This window comes from Dreissena polymorpha, chromosome 2 (genome assembly GCF_020536995.1).
Source record: "Dreissena polymorpha isolate Duluth1 chromosome 2, UMN_Dpol_1.0, whole genome shotgun sequence".
NCBI classification, from domain to species: domain Eukaryota; kingdom Metazoa; phylum Mollusca; class Bivalvia; order Myida; family Dreissenidae; genus Dreissena; species Dreissena polymorpha.
In genome coordinates, this window is record NC_068356.1 from 95,816,602 (window position 1) to 95,840,050 (window position 23,449).

The 23,449-nt window shown below is 33.3% G+C and overlaps 1 pseudogene; it reads left to right on the forward strand.

Moving 5' to 3' along the window:
* The first annotated feature begins 3,869 nt into the window (after positions 1-3,869).
* Positions 3,870-23,449, forward strand: part of LOC127869918 (transmembrane protein 104-like) — a 34,960-nt pseudogene continuing 15,380 nt past the window's right edge.

Genomic DNA, 23,449 nt, shown 5'->3' on the forward strand with positions numbered 1-23,449 from the left:
AAGCTAGATACAAATGATTAAACGATATATTAATTATTTATATAAGATATAAACACCTGCTTAACAAATAAGTTTAAATAATTTAAGTAGCCCAAACTATGTTATAAATATTTAATTGCTTCTTAATTCTATAGTATTTATCACCGCACTGTCAAAACTAACGTCTCTGCTTCGGGAAGTTTCCTCGTGGTTTCCGTGGTTTGTTTAATTTACCCGTGGTTGCAAGATCCCCCGAAAACAAACACACTGTGTTTCTGATAGTGTATAAAAAAGAAAAGGTTCTGTTAACACTTTGCGTTCTCAGTTTGGCCAGGGAAGGTCCAACCAGAAACGATATTGTTCTGTGTTGACTTTGTGTGTCTGTTCATTGACATCCCTGTAAAAGATGGCTCCCTCACGTGTCCATGTTGATTTGACAATGTCTGACTGCTTCCTTCTTACACTTGCGAAGACTTCCGCGTTGAGCTTTAAATGATTATCTTTAACCAAAACAAACCATCGTCAAATTTCGTTGATATTTGTAAAGATATTTCTTGTTATTTCTTAGCGTGACTGCCAATAAACAAAATAAAGATAAAATTATTGTTTCTACTTCCATAAGTTGTACGTTGTATCGCCATATAAATCATTAACACGTTAAACACGTCTACACGTTCAATGTTTTAAATGACGCCGGAAGCGCACCCAATAATTTCTCTATTGCAGACTATTTGCTGCGTTATTTCTAGGCATATTTGTTAAAGAGACACCTAGGAAACACATTCTCCGTTTGAAATGTTTGTCTCATATGTAATGCTAAATAAAACAACATGTTTAACCGACCTTAAATTCCGCTCAGACGATTCCACGTTTCGTTTTATATAACCGACGCCGTTACCTCCGGTTCGGTTTCAAGTCTATTCTCCGTGCCCATGCCGGCCATGGCTTGAGACGACAACGCTTCCTTCAAAAGACATCTTTCGACCCGTGGTGGCAATATAAAACAACAAAAATAGTTGTGTTAATACAATGGAAAACAAAACAATGATTAGACAATAACTTCAAATTGATGCAAACATAACATATCTAAGAATAAAGCTTTGTCTTATAATTAACGATAACTTAATATAAAACTTTACAAAACACAATTTTGAGAAGTATACCATTACGTGGTCGTTCTTTCTTAATTCAAAAAATATATACAACAACAACACAAAAACACTTATGCAATATCTTTCCCAGAATTTATAATGATTTTTATGTTATACATATACATTTCACTAAATCACTAAAGTGATACAACTGATCATAATTCTACAAGTTCTCCATTTAAATTTATGAAACAACGTGGTCGGTGTCACCAAATTCCAAAAATGCAATATATTTAATATCGTCCAAAAATATATACTGAATGTTATATTCTTAATGTAAATACGCCTAACAAGATACAATTGTCTATAATTAAATAAGTTCTCCTTTGAAAAGAAAGAGTTAAAGACAAATTTATGAAACCACGTGGTTTAAAATGTAAACTTGTAAACCATAGCGCGACCTACCCTGTGATGCGACGAGCTAGTAAAAGACCTACAATTTGCACGGGCAGTGGTTTTGTTCTAGTGGACGAGTCTATGTGTTAGAGTAGACTGGGTATGATGGGTTATCAATTGGGGTTTGGGTTTCGGCGATCCCTTAGGAAAATAGCGTTTGCGTTGAATGCGACAGTTTATTCTTGAGCGAATAAACATTATTAACCTACATGTTAACTTGCATAACCTGTATTATGGCTCGTTTATTTCTGATACAACCAAAAAGTAGTTGCCTTGTGAGGATTGGTTTTTTTCTCATCTAAGAAGTGAACATGGTTTGTTATAATACAGACAGTAAATGGTTTATGTGAATTAACTATTAAAGAAAATATACAGAAAACTAAAGCAATAATTAATGAAAAAGTATTTCTAGTTGTATGCATATATGTGCAAATAAAAATACCAACAACACAAATGCCAATGCATTATATCAAACTTACCGTGCAAAATATAACAATGCGCTGTTGTATGCATTAGTGCTTTTCATCAAATAAATTAATTCCAGATTTATGTTCCATTTACCCTAATAACATAATAACATTGTGGACTAAGTGGGTCCCCAATGCAGTTTATTTGGACAAAGTTGTACATTTACAATCTAATCACAATTTGATATGTTTATTTTATTTTATACAATCTATTATCTTATTTAAAAAAGTAATGTTTGTTTGAATAAAAACACTTTCATTTAGTAAAACATACACTTTCTTCACATTTTTTTATTATCTATTTCATAAAGGTTGTATAAGGAAGCCTTTCTTTAACATTAGATTTGTGTAATATGATCACCATTTTCAAGAACATAAGTATGTCTATATACTGCATGATTAAATTTTGAGACCTGGTTGCAGAACATAAATCCCTGAGAAAGTTTTGTGTGTAATTACATAAATTTAAAATCATTCTTGTTAGTGGGATATTAATTTTCGTTTATTTCGTGGATATACTGACCCACGAAATAAACACAAACACATTGGAAAATTACGAATACATTGGAAAATTATGTACGCAAATTGCTCTTTTTTAATTAAGAAATTCCAAAAAAATACATGTCAACAGAAAGTCTTTTTTTTAAAACACACAATTATTTCATGCCCACGAATATAACATATTCTACAGTATTCAAATCACGATCTTGGTCTGGGTTGAGAAATCTGAAATCAAGGAGTCTGATCCATCCAAATATTGCCTGATTATGCATTTTCCGAACATTTGGACATGCAGTAACACACATTCTATGGAGATTCTTGTCACTCGGAGATTGTACGATATATGCTTGGTTATGAATGTGTTGTTTTGATGTCGTAGGAAACCATAAAATAGTTGTAATGGCGATTTGAATAAATACCCCTGTATATGAAGTTTGTTATTTTGGAAGAGTCATTTTATTTTTTCAATAAATGCACAACAGAAATTTTGATCATTCTAAACAAAAGAACTATAGCTTCGATATAATAAAATTAACATTAAAATTCCTCCGAATGTATAAAATAACTTCTTTATTTTTATATAGCAAAACTATAATTTTGCATGTTCGTCATAAAAAAAACGTAAAAAGTTAAGTAATCATAATAATGAGTAATATTATCTTAGTGAACGAGTTTTACATAATTATTATCATGTGACAACATAACCTGTTTAAGAGCCATCAGCCAAAATCGCATCAAAATTTGTGTCGAAACAATGCCAATAAATTTCGTGGTAAAAGGGTGGATGTCAGTACACATATCATTTGAAGGGTCCTTTGATGAATCATCATTTATAATCACAATTTTATATTGCAGTGAATGTTGGCACGTCAAATCTCTTTGAAATCACAGAAAGAACTTAACTGGTTAGTGCAATGAAATGTTTTCAATACGGCTACATGTATTCTATGGGGTGATTTAAGCAACTTTGGTATTGTTACGCATGGGGAATGTGCTAATTTAATTTAGCCGAGACTGATATATTTTCAGATTTCGTGAAGGGTTATAAATGAATTTTGTTGTTGTTGATTTGTTGTGTCAAATTAAATCGGACACTTCTCAGTGAAATTAGTGCATAAACTATTTCAATTATTCCAGAGCCTCTTTGTAAGATACGCTTGGATACTATGTGGGATTTAAAATTGCTAATGTAATAAAAAAGGACAACTAACATAATAATCATGAACCGCTATTTAACGCCTTAATGGTACAAGCTTAAGATGAGGTATGTGAATTATATTTTTTTGCTACACACTGCAGATGCACAAAGTGAATGCTATTGTCAATATATATATATGTGTGTGTGTGTGTGTGTGTTTTTGTTTGTCAGGGACAAATGGCGAGAATGTTTTTCAACAATGTGGGGATCTTGTTTTTCAACATCTGTATTGCCATATATCTGTACGATGATCTTGCAATCTACGGAGCAGCCGTGCCCAAGACGTTACGAGATATTTCATGGTACGTACAGGGCCAACGACTTAACCCTTTCCTGATAAGGAGCAAAGTGAAAGTGGCTTTCAAGAGAACCATGTATAGCGCGCAGTTTGTTTTGCCTCAAAATTTCAATTTAAATAGTTGATGCGTGTTATACATTGACACAACGCTAATCCGGCTTATAAATAACTGGCAGTCTGTTCAGATTTTATGCTGTTTGATGCTCATAAGTATCTCAGGGTTGGAAATGAAGGATTAAAAACTAGAATCTCGTAAGAAAGGTCGGCAGTTAAATTTCAGGTTACAGGTAACAGGTTAATGTAGATTTATATCAAGAGCCCGTCTTACCAAACAATTTGGGACAAATTTGAACAGTGGTACAATATTTAAATCAGCATACATGCATAGCCCCAACATAAATGATTGGTATATTTTAATAAGTCTGTTGATTTCATTGATCTCTTTCATACCTTTATTATTTCCATTATTTTTGGAACACATTTGTACCGAGTGTCTTTTTTATGAGCTAAAAACTTAAATTGACTTTATTTTTCATAAGATCTTTGATAAAACAATTTGAAGCTTAGGCCAAACTTGAATTATTTACTTATCAAAGATAGTGCAAATTATGTACGTTTTTCAAATAGTATACGTTTGAGACCTTTCTCACCTTGATTAAGCTAATATCTAATATGATATTTGTTGTGATAATTTTTTTAAATAAAAACAAAAGCAGCCAATGTTAAGTGTTACAAGCATTCCCGGCCATATGATTAAAAGAGATCTTTTCACACATTTTGACGTGTATTGAAGTTTGTCATTAAATGCTTTATATTGATAAATGTAAACATTGGAACTAAGTACCTTTAGTATAAAACAAGAATAACATTAATGAAAGAAAACTAGTTTTCCTCAATTGCACTCGAACCAATGACCATTGGAGTAAAGTCTAGCACTTTAACCACTCGGCCATCCGTGCTATTACAGTGGGCGGTTTAGTTTATACTTTATATAAGCAATCATTGTAACGTCACAAAATTAAACGACAACAACATAACTCTACAAATTATTCAATCGTTTCGAGTTTCAACGCTTTATATTTTTCAGGTGTTTAAATCGTCATAATATGCATATAATATTATTATATTATAATATGGATATTTAAGAGAATGGTAAATGTTCAATAGTACTGTTTCCTCGCAAATATCATGACAACAAAATTTGCAAATCTGAAACATTTTTTTTTCAATTTTGTCAATTTACAACAATGTGAAAAGGTCCCTTTAAGTTCAGACTAAGTTTGAGACCCACATCATTTTCGCGTCAAAGATGATACAACATGTATACGTTCTGCCTAATTTTTAAAGCTTAAAAATATACATCTATTTTAACGGGTTCCTTAAATGAAGGAAAATTAGAACATAGATGTACTAAAAATAAATAACAATCGAGTGTTTAGCAATTATACGTCTTCAAAAAATAACTAATGTTAGTCTTACAATGTTTTACAAGACAGGTTCAAGATCGTTGTAGTTGTCGGGCCTATTCCATACAATTCTGTGTTCAAACTCTGCATGTAACAATGGTCATTACAGCAGGTCTGTAAAATAACCTTTATTCTATGTTATAATGTTACCGTGTTTTATATTCCCCTCATTCAGGTGAGAAAAGTTTGCTCGTATTACTTTCTTAATATATTGTTTGCATTAGATCTTTTTCTTATTTACTGGAAAATATATTTCAAGAACACAGTATCAATTAGAGCTATTGATTGTAGATTTATTAAGAAATTATGTGTGTTGTTATAACTACATCTTATTGTATTCAATAAGATTTACGACGAAACAACGAAGTACACATGCCAATCATGCACTTAGTATTTGAGTCGCGTTCTGAGAAAACTGGGCAAAAGTGTCATCCCAGATTAGCTTGTGCAGTCCGCACAGGCTAATCAGGGACGACACTTTCCGCCTAAATTGGATTTTTGCTAAGAAGAGACGTCATTTAAACGAAAAATGTCATTAAAGCGGAAAGTGGGACGACACTTTATGCACATGCATTATGCCCAGTTTTCTCAGAACACGACTCATTTAAGTATGAACAAACTTCTGTGCAAATATGGGTGAACATGTGCGTTCATTTTAGAAACTGCCAACACCTATCATAGTATATATCTTGTTAATTGCTTGCGAGACAGTTAACTGTAAGACATTATCATATTTATTTATTTTATCACAAACGTCTTCCAGAATGACAGTAATAATTAAGAATCGCTGAGCAAAACAAGAGAACTAATTCAAATGTGTGTCTGCAAAATGTTTTATTTAGAGTATAATACACTTCATGCCTGGAACAATGTGCACTTTAACATAAATTAGTATGTAGTTTTCAAGGTCATGATCTGTTTTTACTCATTTTGTAGTTGTATCTAAGGTTGTAAACATTGGCAATTAAAATATGCTTTAGTCAATCAAGGGCGTGAACTGATCGAAATTGACAGTGCAATATATTTAATAGTCTTATCCAATGTAGTGAACTAATAACTCGTGCTTTATTCATATCCAAGACTAATGACTAATAAAACTGAGCAGTTAAGTTTTTTCCATGTGTGTTCGGAATACATGCCTGAACATCTATGACTATGCATTTGTTTTTATCGACGCTGTAGTATGAAAATAGTGGTAATTAACATGCTATTGTAGAAAACACAGCGTTATAATCTTACATTTTGCAAAAGAATCCAAATATGAATACTCTTCAAGAAAATATTTTTTTACCTGTAAGATTCCAAACATTGAGTATTATGGTTTTGAAAACCTACACATATGTCTGAGGTCGTGAACATACCCAAATCAGCATTTTTCACGTGTTATAGCTGTATCTTAGGTTGTGAACTTCTACAAGGTTTAATTATGTTGAATATTGTCACAGTATATCGCTTCAACAAAGAATGCTTTTATTTTATACTGAATGTATGACAATTGAACAGGAATATCTACCAATAATAAGTTTTATGTTTTTTTTTTAACTTCTGCTAGCACAATATATCCCCTACAACCTTGCCTTTTTACAATATTAAACTCATAATGCCAAGGTCTCAGCAATCGATTATTTACCAAATGAGATTCTCTACTTACCATTGCATTATCTTCATTGAACCATTAACCGGACGAATCGATACAATAATGACACCATGTACTTTTCATTATTTGTTCTTTCACTTTGAAATATTGGCATAGCTTCAGAGATGTATCTGTTTTGTCGTATGGAAGCGAAAGGCAGGCTTGTGGTTAACACTGGAAACCCAAGCAGAAGACAAATTGCGCAATACGATATGGCCCCCAGACAACGAAGTCAGATTTGATTACAAGATCCACAAGCAATCACTTCATGAAACTTAACCAATATTATTAATCTTCAAGTATGTCTCTTTGAAACCAATGTTTAAATATCTGCCCTTTGTTCACTCTGTTTCAATTTCTATATAATTGCGATAGCTAAATTAGTATCTGTAAGGAGCAGTTTGCAAATGCCTATGTCACGAATATAATACTATAGCTATACTTGCTCGAAAATAGTTGTCAACACTTTATTTTGCCTCAAAAGTTTTCGCCATTATTTTGTCAATTATATTTGCCACAATTCAGACCCTATTTAAACGCAATTGTCGCCATTAAATAGCTTAACTCTTAAATTATGATGTGTTATTTCAGTACATACAAAGGGCAACCCATCAACAGCAGCGACTGCGGTAACAGTACGCTCCTCGCTGACAGCGACCCTTGCTGGAACTCCTCCCATCTCACACGGATGGGTATGTACAGGATATGTGTGGTCAGTACCGGTTCTATGTGTGGTTAGTACCGGTCATATGTGTGGTCAGTACTGGTTATGTGTGTGGTCAGAACCTGTTATATGTGTGGTCACTACCGGTTATATGTGTGCTCAGTACTGGTTATATGTGTTGTCAGTACCGGTTTTATGTGTGGTCAGTACCGGTTATATGTGTGGTCAGTACTAATTATATAGGTGGTCAGTACTGGTTATTTGTGTGGTCAGTACCGGTTATAAGTGTGGTCAGTACCGGTTATATGTGTGGTAAGTACCGGTTATATGTGTGGTAAGTACCGGTTATATGTGTGGTCAGTACTGGTTATATGTTGGGACAGTATTGATTATATAGGTGGTCTGTACTGGTTATATGTGTGGTCAGTACTGGTTATATGTGTGGTCAGTACCGATTATATGTGTGGTCAGTACTGGTTATATGTGTGGTCAGTACCGGTTATATGTGTGGTCAATACCGGTTATATGTGTGGTAAGTACCGGTTATATGTGTGGTCAGTACCGGTTTTATGTGTGGTCAGTACCGGTTATATATGTGGTCAGTACTGGTTATATGTGTGGTCAGTACTGGTTATATGTGTGGTAAGTACCGGTTATATGTGTGGTCAGTACCGGTTATATGTGTGGTAAATACCGGTTATATGTGTGGTCAGTACTGGTTATATGTTGGGTCAGTACTGATTATATAGGTGGTCTGTACTGGTTATATGTGTGGTCAGTACTGGTTATATGTGTGGTCAGTACCGGTTATATGTGTGATCAGTACTGGTTATATGTGTGGTAAGTACCGGTTATAAGTGTGGTCAGTACCGGTTATATGTATGGTAAGTACCGGTTATATGTGTGGTCAGTACAGGTTTTATGTGTGGTCAGTACCGGTTATATATGTGGTCAGTACTGGTATATGTGTGGTCAGTACTGATTATATAGGTGGTCAGTACCGGTTATATGTGTTGTCAGTACCGGTTATATGTGTTGTCAGTACCGGTAATATGGTATTTAGTGTACATGAATAATGATAACTGCTCATAGGTGTAGGATTAACTGGAATTGTAAATGATTGCCGGATGTATGGAATACTGAAATAGAGTTCCGGATACATGGGGTACTGCAAATTGAACAGAAAAATATAAATGTTTGTCGTATATATGGGAACTTGAAAATCAGTTATGAATGTCTGAGAAATTGTAAATTAGTATCTGATGACTCGGAAATTATAAAATGCTCTAAAAAAGAAATGTATGGGCATGTCAATTTTGGGACAATTCGTGTCTGTACGCATTATTATATTTTATTATTACATCGGGCAATACGGTACGCAAACATGCACTTTCATTTTGCACGATCGCATTAAATGTTTCCCATTTTAAGAAGTATAAAATAGACAACATAGTTAATGTCATTTTTATCTGCTTCATGTCTGAAGCTATACAAATGTGGATTATCTTGTTTGAATCTAATAACTTCGTGGAAAATATAAAACTGCCATTTGCAGCTCAGTGTAATGCTCTATTGTACTGCAGAATCGTGACTGCGGAATGTTAACAGATGTCAAAATGATTTGCTAGTCCGTTATTATTTGACACTGTTAGGTTTTGCATGATGGCGTTCCCTTAAGACAAATTCATTTTGATAAAGACTCTCGTCTTGTCTAAGCACGGAATTGAATTATTGGAATGCCGTGGGGACTATTTACACCGAGTTATGATCAAAATTGAGTCATAGTAATTTGTAATATTTTTGCCGATTTTTTAGTCGTTATTTAGTCATGTTTCCAATGGGTTCTAGACGGATATTGTCCTCAATTTGATCTAACACTATTTAAGATTGCCCTGTATATTTGTACAGATAAGAATCTGTATGTTTGTATACTGAGCTACAGACGTATCTGTTCCCTTGACCGAAATCCATCAAGCTGATGTCATTAGGATCAGTATATAATGCTGCCTTATAAAAGACGCCATTGTCCGTTCTCTTCCGACGGTCCTTTCTTTACTAAATCCACTTTCGGACGTATGACCATCACTGCTGCTTTTCATATGGTTTTGCTTTGAATTGTGTTCTTTGACTCATTTCACGAAAAACATTAAGTATTAAGACTGTCATATTTCGTTTCTTACGCGAATCTTTTATGTCAATGCAGGCCGGATTCTTCGTTCTACAGGGCGGATTCAAATTCTTCAATGTACAGAAGACCAAATACCTGCAGTACTTGACCTCTCTGTCACGTTGGATTGGTGAGTAAAATACGGTTGGGATATTGGAAAACAGTCTTCTGATTATGCGGTGAATGTAAACTTAGTCAAACGGATTAAACGCTTTTTAGACACTAAGTCGTCAGTTCAAAATTTGATGAGTTAGTGTAATACTGCAATAATATGGTTGAATATAGCAGATTTGTAATACTATGGTTGAATATAGCAGCTTAGCCAATGTTAGCTACCAATATGTAAAGGCTACGTAGTAACTAAGATTGCAATTTGTAAAATTAGATTTTCTCACATGAAATGAACATTCCTTATATGAGAAAACGAAACCCACAAAAAACATAAAATTAACAAAAAAACAACAACACAACTATGCAATAGCAGTTGAGTATCATAACGTTTTGTGTTTTATTATCACAGACCGAAAATCATGTCGTATCTATTTTCAGCGTTCGGAATGATGATAGTGCTTGCCGTGATACGCATCTCCAAGAAGCAAGGTAAAGGTCACCTATCCGTGGCGAGCATTGGCGTGTACCCAATCTGTTCGGCGTTTGTGTATACACATTCATGTGTCACCTCTCGCTGCCGTCGCTCATAACCCCCATTAGAAACAATTCCAAGCTGTACAATTTGTTGGCAGTGGACTATTTGTTGATCCTGCTCTTTTACGTTCTTGTCTCGTTTACGGGTATTACGCCTTCCAGGATATAGATGACCTTTACACTCTGAACTTCTTTCAGCCAGATGCGTGCGACGAATCGAAATCCATAACTCGCGTGAAATTCATACAATACTTTCTCGCCTTATTTCCCGTATTCACGCTTAGCACAAACTTTCCTATCAACTCCATCACATTACGGAACAATCTGAAAGCGATATGTTACAATGAAAAAAGACCGTACACTTTCTTCGTGGACCGAAAAGTCTATCCCTTGGTTGCGCTCATTCCTCCGTTTGGCATTGCTCTTGCGACCAACAAAGTCGAGTTCCTAGTAGGAATTATCGGCTCCTATGCAGGGGCTTGTATCCAGTATTTATCCCATTTTCACAGCGACATTGACGGTATAACACGTTGTGGAATATACTTGCTTGTATTCAACACTGTGGAATATACCTGTCGCGTGCACGGACTACTTTTTAAATGACGTCATGCGATATGCGCTAAAATAAGGTCGATTGGTTCATTGATCGAATTTTAAGGTCATCCATTTGAAGAAAATGTGCATAGTTTGCAGAAAAAAATATATATGACATATTCACCAAAAGAAATGTTGAAATAAAATATAAAATTACACGATTTTTGTTTTGTTATATTTTTTATTTATATTTACCTTACCACTGAATGATTTTTTATAAGAAACAAAGTCGACAAAACTTAAGCTTCAAAATTATACGACCTTCAACCTTTAAATCTAGTTCATATGACATAATTTTTCGCCATCCGTATAATGAATCAGCTGATTGATGGCGTCATAAAATGACATACTTATTGCGTCATTTTCCCCATTTTTTGATGATTTATTATAAACGCGACTATTTCACATGTTTTCTACATGTACTGTAGATCTATGTCGACATATCTGAATTGTCAATTGATCACATTTTCCTTATTTCGTGTAATGTGCATTGTTTATAACCAAAGCATATAGATCTACTTTTGACATTTAACTTAAATATTAAGAATGTACAACAAGCCATACACATATCGCACAGTTCATGAATAATCTGCTGTTTGCTTTCCTATTTAATTCACGTTAGGCATAGAGCTGTGTAAAGTATAAGATGGTAAAAATAGCACCACACTGGAATTGGGAACGTCCCATTTTGTACACGGGTATTTTCTGCTCATTTATCTGTTGTGTACTGGAATGTTTTCCATTCTTTGTGTATTTATATATTAAATTATTTTCTCGTACAATAAGGGCATTTACCATAGATAAATAAAACATTGTGCAAGTTTAAACATAATTATGTTTGTATGCAGAAATGTGCAAATGCAACCGAGTTTACCAACGGCTATTATTAGATAAACTGCTCCGGTTCATTTGAACAGCAGTAATGTACAGTAAATGACGTAGCGTGTGACGAAGAAGAAAGTTTATCGCGTTCATAAACTCATTTGAATAAAGTGATAGAATGGCATAAGGGTCTTTATTTAACTATGCTAAAATAATTATTAAAGACCCTAGATGCAAAATCGTCAATTTTTGAGTTAAATGGATTATTAGATGGATTTTAAAGGATAATTAAAGGTAAGATACTAGTTCTTACGTGTTTTGATTTCTGTTTGTACTTTTGTCGTTCCCTGTTCTCGGGGAAATGATTTTAACATGGGCGCCATTGATGCATCGGTCTGCGCGTCCTTAAATTCGTCGTCCGAAGTCGGAAAACGTATTGCCCTGTATATTTTGTCAAATGAAGTGTCAGTCGCTGTTGTCTGTTTACTCGTCAAAATTGTCAAGGTCGTCGATAGCTAAAGAAACTTCAGCGTACAGTTTATTTAGTATTGACAGACCTGTACAAAGTCGACCCAGTCAAAAATCATAAAAAGCGACATTTAAAGTTATGGTAGCCAGAACTAGGTCGTCGATGGTGTACATGTATGTTGACATCGACAGCATTTTGTCAGTAGCAATCGCCGCCATATTGGATTTTGATCATTTTCTTTCGAAAATAAAATGAATTATACTAGTAAAGTAAAATCATCTTTTCGCGGTCGTAATGTGTTAAAATTCGCATACTGCGTAAAATTGAATGTAGGCATATGGTGATATTTTTACTTGTTTTACAGTTTATGTGTGAATTTTTTAAAGACTATTTTGCGTACCACAACAAATACATGTATATCACTACGCATGGTTAAATTTGTTAGATTTTAAGCGCTTTTATGACTGAATTAAAATTATTGTTAAGGTTATTAGATCTATTTATGTTAAATGTCACGTTGAAAAAATCAAATGGGATAAATAGAATACTAGGATTAGCGTTGAATACAGAGAAGTTTATGTTGCTCGGCTCGAACACCGAAAGCGCTCGCCAAGGCTCGCGCTTCCGGCGTTCTAAGCCTCGCAACATAAACTTCTCTGTATTCAACGCTAACCTAGTATTCTCTATATCATCCCGGCTTTGCTTGTGTTTAATGCCAGACGTCAGACGGCACCTTCGATGGCCGATGACAACGTGCACCGATCTCCGTTCCGCGGCTATTTGTGGATCATTTTTGTATGCGTTTGGGCCGTCCTATGTATGATTTTTGTCACCGTGAACCACATTATTAGTAGAAAATGATTTTTGTATTAAAAATACTCGAAAGACTTATCAAAATTGCATTTTAAAGGTTTCCTTTGTTAAATATTGCATTAGTTTCATAAACAAATTAGACGTTTGCATTAACTGACTTTTCCAGGGTAATACCATGTATATTACCATGTATATATGATTAAGGTATAACTTTTTGGGTTACGCGTTAAACAGTTTTGTGTTAAAGAGACGCAGTCGATACAATGCAAACCAGGACGATTAGTATAGAGTATAAGTTTGTCAAACGAATACGCAATTCTTAGAAAAGCCTAATGCACTAGTAGTTTTGTTGTTCGTGAAGCCTTATCTCAGAGATAAGTTGCGCTCTGTCTAGTTATATAAACTTATATTCACTCCCTCATTTTGCCGTAATTGCTATTCATTTGTAATATCAAACAATATACTATATATGCCATTAGTTTCTGTTTAGTATAGTGTATTAGTTTGTCGAACAACGATGCAGTTTTCAGAAAAGCCTCATACGATGGTAATTTTGCTGTTCGTGAAGCCTTAGCTCAGAGGTACGTTGCGCCCTTTCTAGCTATATAATCTTATAAACCCTCCCTCATTTTGACGTTATTGCTATTAATACTTATGTATAATATATGCTTAAACACTTTTATAATGCAATTAAGTATCGCAATTATGGACACAAACAACAATAGTAGAGGAGGTAATGAAAAACCGTACCCCGTTCTTCATAGAATTTTTAACTAAACCTTTATGTGTGTATTAAAATAAGCTATTTTATTAGCTAATTGTAATATGAACGCGAAATAGAAGCACTGGATGTTAGTTTTATGTGCAATTGTATTACGTTTACAAAAGTAAGTTTCATTTTTAGGTTTATTGTGCTTTTTTTTCATCTTATTTTTATTCATGTAAACTGTTTTTAATCATTTTGAAATGACAAGTTATTGAGATATAATGTATTAATGTGGTAAAGAGTATGTCAGTTTTCTCCTAATAAATATAATGTTCTTAAGGTTTGCGTTTTTATATAGTTTGACATAATTTTCACGACAATATGTACGGCATATTTCACTATTGCCAATCCGTTACAATATATTTGTGAAAACAAACAATAGGCTATAAATGACATAATTATCTGTTTGAAAATTTACGTTCATTTCCCGTATTTATAAATATGTTACGCCAAATGAAAAAAAGTGAAATCTATTGATTTTGTGATTATTGACGTGTATCCAAGCGATTATTTTATCATTAAATTGTACCATGATTGCAAATGATGGATGTTTAAACCATAAACAGTTCTATCACTTTTAAGGACTATTTTTAAATTAATCGGTTTAAATGGTAAAACCGGGATGGCTCGGTTTGAATACTGCACCCCCGAGTAAGATACTATACAAACTTGAAATGTGCACAGGATGTCCCCAGTTTATTTCTCTGGACACAGAAACGAGTATTTTATGCCACAGCTAATATGAACAGTTAATACAGCATCAACGCATCAGTAATTCGTTAAATATTGCGACAAATAAAGCATATTTTAAATACATGTATGTTACATTAAATTTTCTCATAGTTTGTGCATACTTCATGTCGTTGAATGACTGATTTGAACAAAGACATCGCAAAGCTATTTTTTAATAGGAGCTGACGAAAGCAATGTACTGCAAAAATAGTAAATATAATTACGAATTACTAATTATGAATTATTTAAAACACTTAGAATGGCGGAAAGCGAAGAGTAAAAAATACTAAACGATAGATTGCATCGATCCTTTACATGAATTAAAAAAAACAATAAAACAGTTTTTTTCCAATAGAAAAACAAACACCCGCCCGCATTTAAACGCCTTGTTATTGGAAGCCCTATTCGTTTAGCGCATTCTCTATGACACGTGTGTTTTTTCTTCATCGCATGATTCTTTCTCGTCTAGTCATATACCTGCTCAGTTTTCATATCGATATGGGCCGTGTTCTGTCAAAAGGGGTTGCATGCTTGTGCGTTAAGTGTCGTCCCAGATTAGCCTGTGCAGTCCACACAGGCTAATCATAGACGACACTCTCCGCCTCTATGTATTTGTTTTGTTTCAAGAAAGTCTCTTTGTAGTAAAAATCTAGTTTAGGCGGAAAGTTTAGTCCCTGATTAGCCTTTGCGGACTGATCATGCTAATATGTGACGACGCATTACGCACATGCCTTTAACCCACTTTTCACAGAGCACGGCTCATTTTAATTGTTGTTACTTGCACGGCAAACATTGATATGTGTTTTTTATTATTTAAATCATCAGTCGTTCCCGTTGACCTCACTTTCATGCTTAGTTTATTGCGCTTAGTTGAAGTCGACGAACAAACGTGTAACGGTTTTTCTAAGGATGTCTTTTTATCTGGTAAGTAGTCGTTACATACTATTTCAAATTGGTTTATGATGATGAAGGATGTTTACGTTTGCAATCACCCATTTTATAATTTTGTAACAGTGATAATAATCGCTTTAAAAAGAGAAAAAAATATTTTGTCAGAAATCGGTAAGCCTACAATTCGTCTATTATAAGAATAAAACAACACATTTTATTGTGTGCGGAACTACTCCCTGCAGTAAATCATGTGTCACTTTATGAGAAAAAGAGCTTTTTACAACACTTGTCAGTTCGAAAAATGTAAGTACGCATAGTGTTATGCAAGTGAAGGTATGCACTGGAGTCGTAAACAAGTGTTGGAATGGATGAATTTGCCAAAACACGTTTCTAAAGAATAATATTTGTAAAGTGTACCGGAAACTTGCATTCTTAGGCGTAAGATGTCTTTTCCACAATGTAATGGAAATATTTAATAATATCTCTGTGTTTGTTTTATATAGACCATTCTAAACGTTATTTAAAGTGTTGTTCTACAGGTATAAAAATGTTAAGACATTGATACATTTATGCCCCATTCCACATTATTTGTCAAGAAGATCGTACTAGATCCTGCCATCCTATTCGTTTTCTTACACTTGAACATGTATACTCATACACTACTTTGTTCGAAAAACAACAACAACAGTTGTTTCAACATTCAAAGTTTATACTCACCTTTAGGCAAAATGTATTTCTTGCCTCACCTATTACTTCTTCAAGTGGATTGAAAATGAACACAGTGGAATGTAAAATATGTATATATTACACTAAGAATAACTATGTTCAACATTGTGTACACAAATAGAGCTTTGTACGAACCTTGCAGATAATACGATAAAATACATGGATTTATGTAAAACGATGGACAATGATTGGGAAATCTTAATTATCGACCCTACCTTTATGTTTTCAAACACGCTATCATATTTAGAAGCTCAAAACAAAACACTGTGTGGTGCACAGTATTGTTTTTTTTATAAATATCTTAAGCCTTATCTGAAATCAAGACATGAAGTACAATGCTTAACACATTAACAGATATTCATAAAAGCCTGACGAAGGAGTAAAAATCTCAATCGCTTTTTATTATGCATCATAGACTGGAATTCAAAATCTTGAGGAATTCAGCAATTACTAGAAGTTCACTATTAGTGTATTATTGAATTAATTAATCAAATCGAAGTTTATATCTTCAAGGTCTTTTTGAAGACATGTATTGCATACTTTATGTAGCTCTTAGATTTAATTGCAATAAATTCATCATTCTGATCTCCAAAGTTTAGTTGTTGCCAAAGAGCTCTTAGCTCCTATTGATAATTGTAATGGTTCACAATATACAATGCTCTCAAACATACATAGTAGCACACACATTACATAAATATTTACCCAAACCCCTAATATTCAGAAACATAATCAGCATAAAATCAAATTATCAATACGAATGAATGCAATATCATTATATTATTTATTCAAATTTATATTGGAAGTTCCAATACCTATAAAACTATAAACGCCTTCAATGGCATAAATAATTTAAAAACGTTATGTATTTAAGTATTCTTTAATAAACATTTATTTCTAAGTCTTTTACAATTATTCTTAAATGGTTGGTACTTGAACTATTGAACGAACGTGTTAGCAATCGTAATCTCACGCCTATATCAAACAATTATACGTAGGAACTTTGGCGTCAAACATTTTATCACATTATATATTAAAAGGTGTAGAATTCAGACCGCTAGCGTCCATCTTGTGCAAATTCGATAACAATTGATGCTTCTGGATTTTAATTGTGTGTTATATTTTTAATAACAGTAACGAACTTTAATTTTGTGTGAAATAAAGTTAGGACGACAAGGCAAATACCAAAGTACAAAATCCATTCGTAAGATAAAGCCTATGTATACCACTGCGCTTGCGCATTTTAGTATGCACTTCATATTAATAAAGTTATGAGGTGAAAGTTTCATGAAGAGAAACAACAAATTTCCTGACAGTCTTTAGCCGTATTAATTTTTAAATTGCTGAAATTTGTCAAATGAATAAAACAACAATTAGTGGCAGCAATATTATGGGGTTGTTTCTCGTTATTATAATAAAAAGGTGAATTGTATATCTCTGTTTTGTAAAAAAAAAATACCAAGTAAGTGATTGACATGTTAACTCTATGTAAAGGTGTATTCGTTTTCTTCAGTTGGACCAAGAAGGAACATCAAACTTATGTTTGTAAACCATTAATTGTTACCAGTTTTGCATCTCTAATAGTTCCTCTGCATCACAACTGGCTTGAGCCGCTATCAACAAACTCCAATACAAATGAACCGTATGTACAGGTTTACATATAGCTGATGTATGTTAAGTGTATAATGCAATTTTTGGCAGTGTCATGCAACCGCAATCGAATTCTTGGTAATGAACATAGATTTATATACAAACAGAGGACCTTGTGGCTTAATATTGTTTATTAGATAGAATTGTTCTGCCAAAATGGTAAATTATGCCGTTTCGAGGACGATTGCGCAATAAGTATGTAGTTTTCTTTGCAAATTTCATCCGGCGTATTTATTGCCGGAAGAAGGTTATGGTGCGTAAACAATTGTGTCGTATACGTGCTGAGTTTGAAATATTGGAGCATTGTGGTAGACACTTAGAAGGAGCAGAGTTGTATTTCCAATGATAGGTTGCAATTAAAAATCATCTTAGGAAAAAATAATATCATATGAATATGAAACGTATTGAAAAGAAGTTATCGCGTCGTCCATGTGTCTGTTTGTTAGTCCCGCCGTTTGTCCTTTGGATTGCCCCATTATATACAAGGAATTTAATACTGCATACTATTGCTATAGGGCAATGGGTGCAAGTGCAGATTGCAATCCCCTTTTTAACATTACAGCGGTCTATCTAAGTGTTACATTAACTTTTAAAAAATATCAAATAATATAATGTTATTAATAAGTTGAATTCATATTGGCTTTGTTATTATTATTTTCACTTTCAAATTACAGGTTTTTGCTATTAAATGAAGTTTTGAAAAATAGCAAAATTTCTGTTCAATACAACTTTTTCCTGTTTACATTCCCATGCAAAATGCTTTGAAAATGTTATGTACACCAAAATACCTTTTAAGAGATATCTTGTTAATTTAAAACAAAAATTGAGTATTGTTGCAAGAGGAAACACATGTTCCATGCATTTAATATCAGAAAAATAATCATTATTTCATTAATATTGTAATATGAAGGCGATATTTCTGATAAAGCAAAGGAAGAATAGAATTTTAATTTAGTATATGACGAAAGATGCTTTCAAGGCAACACATGATGCAGGAACACAATTTGACAGGTCGCGAAATTTATGCAAAATTCACCTGAATAACATTCCAGCAACACTGGATCCACTACCGTTGTTTCTAATACAACTCAGAAAGAAAATAAGGATTGAAAACTTACTTATTGCCACTAGGAATTGCATTTGTAATGTAAAAATCCTCCATGATTTCGAAATAGTTTTGCTTTCGGCGCCCATTGTAGCTTGAAAATATTCAAAGTTGTTATTTATGTACATATGCTCAAATATTAAACCTTACTGTTGTGGTTACACTGCACTATTGTTATTGTCGAAAAATAGAGTTGAATATATAAGGGACTGAATGATATTATATTTTTAAAGATTTAAACTTTTGTACCAAAACTATGCATACAACTTCAAAATGGCGTCCAGAATTATCGAAATTTGAGATTCTCATATAAGGCCGAGTTTTTCCTGGTTTCTGATTGGCTGCATCTCGTATTGGCCGACCTTTTTCCGTATTGGCCATGTTTTTCCATATTGGCCGCCTTTTTCTCGTAAAAGGCGAGTTTCGAGCTTTATTGGCGAGGCTCAACTTGTACGGGTCGAACATATTGAATAAATTCTCGTCTAATATTATAAAGTTAATTAATAAAAATGCTTATTCACTGAAAGAGGCCTTTCAGAAAAATCAGGTCATAACCTGCCCTCTGTTAAGACAAATTTTCAAGTGCTTTGGTCACTTTATTTGACTGTTTTGGCCTTTTGCGGTATTAAAAAAAATCTTTACAAATATAAAAAAAGTATGACATCTAATGTAGAACATATATAATGCATCGTACATAAACACTGTTTCTAACGGTACAACTGTCTTTGAAAACACAATTATTATACGAGAGCACATACGACTGCATTTATAGTAAAAATAAAAATGACTAGTAAATATACTATGTGTGTTGTTTAAGAAAAACATTGCGTATTTTTGTCAGTTTTTACATAACTCAACGTATTTAAGAATACTCACAATACATATCATTAATATGTCATAATAACGTCTTTAAACAAAAGCTCACAGACAATACATACGTAAAGTAAGACTTAATGACTACAATGACTACAATTCGTGCTACATATTTAAACACATGGCGTATATCAAAGTATTATTTGTTAGTTATGACATAAGATGTCTGAGTGAAGAAAATGTATTTATATAACATGTTAATATAAAGCATTTTTAATAATACTTATGGGCCGCGCTCCGTAAAAAAGGGTTTAATGCATGTGCTTAAAGAGTCGTCCCAGATAAGCATGTGAAGTCCGCACAGGCTAATCAGGGACGACACTTTACGTCCTGCATTCAACCCCTTTTTCACCGAGCGCGCTTTATTTCGTGTTAATAAAGTTTACACTGGAATCACTTATACGAGTCGTTTTCCAGTTATGCACGCGCACTGTTGTATGCAATATTGATAAGAAAACCGTCGTTTAGTTGCTCCATTATTGCTACAATTTGCGTGTGTTTGAAACATCATTGCTTATTTATCATAACACTTAGATTTAACTCACACTTTCTCGCACGAGTACTAGAATGCTACCTTTGAAGTAATGCCAACTTTTTTCTTAAGAACTGTGTAATTGTTTTCTTAAGTCGCTTATCGTCCAATCATAGTAAATTGTAATAAAAACATACATTCAATAATTTATGCACTTTTTTTTTGAAACCCTGCGTTCCGTCTCAAATATGTTTTTGTTATGAGATTTCTGCCAAATTTTCAAGTTCAACCGAACATGTACTCATAAATAATGAATACCATAATGTATATAATAATAACTTCTTTCATTTTGAGGTAAATTTCGAAGGATTACATCTTAACAATACAAGTAAATCAGCAAGACCGAGCCAGACGTATACATTACTGATGTTTTATTTATGTTTAATTTGATGTAATCATTATATTTAACAGGTGCACATGCTAACTACGCAAAAATTTGAAAACGATTTCTTTATTTGGTATGTTAATTTTAATGTAGTATATGTAAATATATATGTTTATTTTAATCATATATGTCAATATTATAAGATATAAAATAATTGATGTCATAAGCATTTTAATTCAATATCCAAATAATTAAGTTGACAATAAGTGGTTGTTAACATTTTAACGACGTGTCATTTTTTGTATAAAACTTATGCGCATGCGTTATTATCACGCGGGAATTTATTTAGAGCGATTCAAGTGTTTGAGCAGGCGAGATGGGTTTGTGTAGTTTGCTTATTTAATATTCAATGAACAGCACCAGTTTGCAGCAGCAAACGAGCAGTTGCAAGGCCCAGCAAACATCACTGATGGAGAGAGAGAGAGAGAGAGAGAGAGAGAGAGTAAATTTGATTGTAACTTGACAACTACGTTCAGTTTTCAATCGTTCCCGATCCTTATATGCTGATTTAGATGTAGAATAAATCCATTTAAGCATGCATGTAACATGTGCATTGTGTGGTTGAAGAACTCCACGAAGTTACAATAAATGTGATGGTCTGACTAAAATTTAAACAAAGTGAACACAGTAACAGGTTATTTACATAGAGAGGTAACGAATGCAGGCTAATACCTTATAGAATATATATTATTTCGAAAATCACAAAGGATTTATAGATCTTGCTGTGAACTCAACAGAGATTTAACATGGTGATAATACTTCGTCTTTACACTTCAATAACAATCATCCGAACACCACCTGTTTCAACAAAGTGTTACTGGATAAGATTCAAATGATGCGCACTGAAGCACTAAATAGTAGTACAGAAAAAAATCCAAAAATAATTTTGACATATGTAATCAAATTAACTTACATTGCACGTTGAAGCACGAACGAATATTTTTCCTGTGTATTCTAGGGATTTTTTCCTTCAGTAGAAGATCAAATATCACTCGCATTATCTTGAATTACCATTTGATACCAATTAAACTGAGACACAATCAATTAAATCTTAGATCATTCTTAACGAAGTTTACCTAAAGGTTTACCAAGTCATCTGAAATTTGTTAATGTGCGACCTTTATTCCTATATTGAGAAAATCTTTATCAATTAAAAACCATTGGGATAAAAAAACAGAATTTAAGTTTATAGGGTCATACATTTAACATATTATAATATTCACACAATGGTATGCCATAAAGTGTTTGCCAGACGATTTTGATAAATCTTATTTTCATTATTATTCCAACCAGATGCATGCCTTATTATACCCTAATAAACCGTGTAATTATAAAGGTTGAATAGAATTTACACTTGCATTGTTGGTTTTAAATTAAAATGCGTATAGTAAACCGACTCATAAATCGAATACTGTAACGCGCTGTACGCGCTGGGCATACGTTGGACAGTACAACAAGTTGCCTTAACAAGTTTAACTATATATGTTTTATTTTACATTCTTTGTTTGACGGACATTATAAGTCTTTTGTACAACAGCTTGCAAACTTTATTACAAAGTATCATTTGGGCCATGATTGTCGTTAGTTAGCATTTTCGAAAATTGATGTTTATACGGTTAATACGTTTAAATGACTGATAATTATCGATAACCAATCAGTTGAATTTTAAATAAAACTCAGATGAAATATTCAATTCATTAACACACTAACAGTGTTTGTTGAATTGTGGAATATAATGTACAGTGTGCCCCAACCCTATATATCTTATGTGAGTTCACAGTAAGCGACCCACAACTTAATATTACAAAATTACTCACCATACTTTAAACAGTAAGCATTCATAGAGTACTATTTTCTGAAGAATGGTGTTCGGTATTGCTATAAATGTTAAGCTCCTTACAACCAGTTTTTAATAATACATGGACATCATACCTCATGTTTCGAAGGATTATACTAGATATTTAAAAACGATTTGTCGTTTGCATATTAATTTTATCAATCTAGTCTACGCACCATTAAATATCATCATACCTCATGTTTCGAAGGATTATACTAGTTATTTAATTTTTTGTATCTTTTGCATATTATTATAATCAATCTAGTCTACGCACCATTAAATATTCCCATCTGGCGTATGTTAATGAACTATGTTTTATTCTGATATATTAAGGTCACATAACCCCAAACCGGAACTCCTGTGTGCAGGGTTACATGCAGTCAACTTGATAGTTCGCACATATTGTTCAGTGCATGCTGCCTAGGATTTGTAAAATACATTGCAAATGGTATATTTTGGTATCGAATTAAAGGTATATTTGTTAGCAATAAGAAAAAAACCCATTTTTGTGCTCTTCGTTTTCTGTTGATGGTTCCCAGCTTTGAAAATAGGTCAACCTATTTGAGCCCATAATGACCGCCTCGACAGCTGTCAAAACCGAAGTGCCTATTCTAAGGTAAATATTTTGAGTAACAACGCATAGAATTTAATGACATGCATTTTTGTCAAAAGATTATGCATTTATCTTT